Below are 5,618 nucleotides of genomic sequence, written 5' to 3'. Positions count from 1 at the left end.
TTCACTGCCATAAAAATAATGATACAGAGAGATTTCATTATGTTTCTTTTACTACTAAAAACTAAAGGGAAGAAACTTCTCACATCAGCTCACCAGACTTTCAACAGTGAACGTTCATCATACCAACATCAACTGCATTATGCAAATATGAGCCCCCTGTCCGCTGAAGTAAGGCAAGAAGGCACAGTAATTTAAACAAGATTCTCCAAATCACTAAAAACACTTTTGTGCACTTGTGCTTGCATGATGGGACATTTCCAGTTAAAAACATTCACAGTATGTAACACATAGATTATTACTCTGAGGAAATCTGAAAAATTGTACTTGTAAATGGTCGTGGTAGAAATTATTGTAGACACACATTTGAAGCACAATAAATAATAGCTCTATTGTTGTTTTAAGGACGGGAAAACAAACCCCCACACTTCTTTTTTTGTTTTGTTTTTTTTTGGTTTTTTTGGTTTTTTCTGTTCTTGTTGCTCAGCAATGCCAGCACAGAATATCTATTATCAGAAAGATTCATCTCGTTGTTGCTATCAGAGAAAAAGACCCATTGACATGATGAAACAAAGGAGTTCCAAAAATATTTAAACCACTCAATAAAACCTAAGTGCAGGCTTTGAAGCTAAGCATTTGTTCAAAGATCTGATCCAAATCCCACTGAAATCAGTCGGAGTCCTTCCACTGACACCAAAGGGCTTTGGATCAGATATACTACTTTCCTGAATAGGATGAAGACATCCATAAATATTAATTCTCTCACAGTGCTTTTCTGGGTCCTATGATAAAAAGTGTGAGTGTAGTAGGGGAGTGGATATTTGTTTTTCTAGGCAAGAAAGGAAAAAAAAACTGGGCTAAATCTAAACTAATGATCAGTTCTTAATTGCACAGTGGTGAGTCTGTCAGTATCCCCAAAGTACAGGCTACCAGGAATGCTTTCTGAGAGAGAGCTTCTCTATCACATTTCCTGCTGAAACCAGTATTACTGCCATTATAACACACTAAATTCTCTTCTTGAGACAGTCAGGATTAATGATACAAAAAATCAGAAACTGGTAGTTCTCTTGATGCAGTTTGTACCACCAAGGTAGAATTACACTGTGCTATTATAAAACAAAATACCCCAGATATAGTGAAACAAATCATGATGAAGTCTCCTTGCAAAATATAATCATGTTGAAGTTAGATAATGGGTCTCAAAAATGCATAACCTTGGTCAGGGTCGAAGTCCTTGCAGGAAGCAAAAACTGAGGGAAGAGTTAGAAAGCACACTGATTTTAAGTCATAGTTAATTAAATTCTTCCATTTATACAATAGGTAGCCATGAAGTGCCAGTGAACAGTATTCTGAAGTAGGTCAGCTCTCCATATGTTTGCATGGTTGGGAGAAACGGAGCTAAAAAGCGCATCTGGAAACCAAATTCCTTACAGCTCATGGCACAGGCAATCAATGATTGCCAGCAAAAGGCAACTCCATAGACACCACCCAGTCTGGAGTGCCCCTCTGCCCTCAAACTGGTTCATCCAGCAGCTCTCCTTCCATGGAGCCTTTATCCTGAAGGTCTCCCTCCTCTGCCTCTCTCAGCATGTGTGGCTCCAGCCAGCTGTTGCTGGGCAGCCCAGGGGAGCAGGGATGGGCACACAGAGGGCACAGTCTCCCAGCTCCTTCCTCCCTGCCTCTCATGCTCACCCTCCTTTGCCATACTCTGCTCACTCCTTGCCCAAAGACAGTGGAAGCCAGAGACTTCATCCTGTCCTTTACAGCACTCCCCAGTGCTGCTGGATGAGAAGATAAAACCGTAGATTACAAGTAACAATTATTTTGCATACTGTTCACTGCTAAATCTGGAAACTGTTTATTTCCTAAAGAATTCTTTTTATGTGAGGCTCAAAAATCCACCTTACAGTATAGGAAAGACCCTAAAAAATGTACATAGTTATGGAAGTAGAATATCTCCAGCTAGAAGGAGACATACATATACACAGAGAAAGCAAGAATACAAGTTACTTGTTGGAGAACAGTGGTGATTATCTCAGAACACTAAAAGCCTAAATGGAGTAGGCATCTCATATGTAGTTCATGATTACAGGATAACAAACAGATGACATCAGTAAATACCCAAATTCACAAATTCACATTGTTTTACTGCATCAGCCGTCATGATGTATTCACAGAAATCAATATTGGCTTCTACTTATACTATATGAATAAACATTTCTTTACTTCCTTACCAGCATCCAGACTACCTTAATAGATTCTAATAATCAGTAAAACTTATATCCTGCCCTCCATCCAGTTCACAGAGTTTTTGCTTTGTTTTTTGCTGCATTCAGTTCCTTATTCAGAAAGACTTGGTGGATATGTTTGTTCCTTCATTTATATACACAGAAGCAAAGCCAGAAAAACTGATAGGTAAAGATGTGTAAGTAGTGTTTAGCATCCACCTGCAGATACGGTGGGAAGAAAGAAAATTATCTCCACATTTTTCCAGACTTTTTCTGCTCCTTGATATTTACTCTCCCAGAAGGACAGCAGCATGATGTGCACTAGGCAGGAAGGGTAATGATCTGTGCCAAATTTTATGTGCTTATGCTTCATGCTGTGGTCTGACTATTTTTCCCCTGCCAGCAGACAGATTAAGTGGTGGCTTCAGGACTGTGCAGGACTCAAGAGCTGTGCTGGTGTATGGACCAGCACAGGACTAAAAGACAATTTGAAGTGGGTTAAGGCTGGCACCAGGCAAGTATTCAGTTCATACTTGCTCTACAGCAGTCTGGGAGTGTCCCCATGGGAAACAGGTAGAGAATAATTAAGGGCTCTTAAGCCAGCAGACAAGGATATTACAAGGATAAACATTTCAAACTGAAGACAGTTAGATGCAGAGTTGTAGAGAAAGCCTAATTTTTTTCCTGTGGGGGATGAAACCTATTGGAACAATTTACTGAACACAATGGTAGATTTTCACCACAGGCAATTGCTAAAATATGCCTGGCTATGTTATTAGATTTCATTTTATTTCTTTTTCCTACAAAGTATTATTTAGTTTGACCAGGAATTAATTCCAATTTAGCTGATGGCTTGGGTTATGCAAGATCCAAAAGCCACAATGGTTCTATTAAGCCTCATAATCTATGAATCTGTACTGAGTCTTCATAACTTTGCACAAAAAGGAGCATGAGGCAACACAGCTAAATATTTGGGACCTCAAAAATGCTTACAAATCAGGCATAACTTTGAGTTTCCCCAAGCTCTCATGGGTTGCTGTACCAACCTGCCTCCTGGCCTTCCATCCCTGGAGGCTCCCAGATAGTCACAGACTGGAAATTTTCCTGCATTCAACATATAAAAATAAAAAGGCAGTAAAACAGGTGGAGAAAGAAGCTGTTCTTTTATACTCTGTTTTTAATTGAAGGGATTATAAAACACTTCAGGCATACTGAGAAATCAGGACTTTGTTCCTAAATAAAAAGCTGAAGCTATTATTATTTTTTTTAATCCTTGTTCCTCCTCCTACAACCATGGTTATTATATGCATGCATTTGCAGTGTAATAGAATCAGTATCATCTCTGTGTCTTATTACTGTTGCAATCCCCTAACATGCTGTTCCTTCCATCCCACATGAATCTGGTAATTACTGCTGAGGCATGCCATGCGTACGCTTTCCCTTCCAAGGCAGCATCAGCAGTGCCACAAACACATTTCCTACACATTGGTAAACACAAGCAAGTGGGACAGTGCATGCTGTCTCGTAAGCCAATTCCAGGACATGGTCCTTGCTCACCAGAAAGCTGCACCTGTCTGAAACTTATGGACATAAAACTAATGTGTGCTATGAGACAAGGGGAAATGCACTGGACTTACTTGTGCCTTCGTTTTTGCTGTGTGTTGGAGCGAGCCCTGTGAGAACTGGCAGTGCTGTGCTGGGCTGCTCAGGTGAGATGTGACGAAGAGAGGTTACAGGAGCTTCTGTGTGCCTCTGTGTGGTGCCAGTGTGGGCCAAGTGTGTGTCAATATGCTCCCTTCTGAAAATAATAAAACAAAAAAAAATTAACTTGTATCTCCTTTTATTTTCTCTTTTTAGGCTCATGCCCCCAGACTGTATTAGAGCTGAAATCAGGATTTGCTACAGCCTGTAACTAGTCCAGTTCTTCTCCCCAAACACCATATCCTCATGTTTAGAGCAGAAAACAGGCAAAAAAATCTCACAGAATAATAATCTGGCTGCTGGTGTATTAGTGTTGTAGAACAGCAGATCTGCCACACACATCTTTCCTGATCTTAGCAATTTATGCTCATGAATTCAGCTGGATAAAGAGAAACAGAATGGAGCAGATCTGAGTGCATTTCAGAATCCCAATCTTGTTTAAATTCACACAGCACCACACCGAAAGCATGCTCCAATGTGGAATGCTCCTGTTCTTGTCACAACCTCTCCAAATTTTAGATAGGGAAGCTGAAACTGCTTCAATCCCAAAGGCAAACTCCAGCACTATTCCCGTCCAGGAGCACTGCAAAGGCATCTGTGCTGCCTGCTGCAGGATGTTACCTTTTCCAGTCTCAAGAAGAGAGATAAGAATAGACAGTAGATTTCTGCTGCTCCTAAAATGTGGGCTCTGATACATAATGGCTAAAGAATACCACGAGCTGACAGTACCACTTTTGCCAATTCCACAACTCTTTTGGCAGCAAACCTTTACATTCTAGACTAAGTAAAGTGCGTATGGTACCATATAAGAATCTGGCACTAATATATCCTGCCCTGCTAGCACTTTAAAAATTCCCTGTAGAGTGAGTGCCTTTTTGTCCCCGGCCCCCAATGTGAACCCAAAGTTTTACCTTTAGATAGAGATCAAAAGCAGCCATCCTTTCCCATCACAAAGATCTGTGCCCAGGGCATGGAGCTTAAGCAAAGTCACAATAACCCAGATCCAACACCTTGTTCTTTTTAAAGGCAGCCAAACGCTACACCACAGCATTTCAATGGGGCAGTGGGACTAATCCAGCCAGTGGGAATGATGGTGTTAGGTGTGGTTAAATCTGGCTGCTCAGTACTCGGGGAGCGCTCCAGAGGGTGGAGGGATTCCGGCTTGGGACTGTCGCTGCCTGACAGCCCGGTTTGGTGGAGGGTGTTGAACTTCCCTAAACGTGTAGAACACCAACGTGCTGGGCAGAGCTCGGCTCGGCAGTTTGGGAGGGGGCTGCTCCAGCTGGAGCGGGGGTATCGGTGCTGATGCCAGATCCGGGATTTGCAGCACCGCTGCTCCGAGAGCCTGACTGTGCATGATGTGTGTGATGTGTGATGTGTGATGCGTGCGTCTGTGTGGCGTGTGCGGAGGATGTGTGCGGGCTGCGCGTGTCTCCGTGCGGTGTGCGTGTGTGTGCGGTGCGTGCGCGCCCGCCGGCTGCCTTTTGCCGAAGAAGCCGCTTGACTTGCTCTCTATTTTGAGGGCACGTATTCAGGGACTCGGGGCCAAAAATTCTCCGGACCCAGGTAAATCCGCTTTTTACCTTATTCCCCTTCCCGGCTCCGCGTGCCCGCGCTGTCCTGCAGGTGCTGTCAGAGCGCTCCCGCGAAGAGCAGCCGAGCCAGGAGCGGAGCCGGCTGCGAGAGCCACGA

General features: G+C 43.0%; 1 protein-coding gene across 1 annotated transcript in view; it reads left to right on the top strand.

The window, feature by feature from the left end:
• The first annotated feature begins 5,344 nt into the window (after nucleotides 1-5,344).
• SLITRK2 (SLIT and NTRK like family member 2) overlaps nucleotides 5,345-5,618 on the top strand; it is a 4,583-nt gene continuing 4,309 nt past the window's right edge. Inside the window, exon 1 of the mRNA XM_015626517.2 lies at nucleotides 5,345-5,492. The gene's annotated coding sequence lies outside the window, so the exon portion shown is untranslated. The remainder of the gene's footprint in view (nucleotides 5,493-5,618) is intronic.

Source organism: Parus major, chromosome 4A (genome assembly GCF_001522545.3).
Source record: "Parus major isolate Abel chromosome 4A, Parus_major1.1, whole genome shotgun sequence".
Lineage (NCBI taxonomy): Eukaryota > Metazoa > Chordata > Aves > Passeriformes > Paridae > Parus > Parus major.
This window is presented reverse-complemented; position numbering and strand designations above follow the sequence as displayed.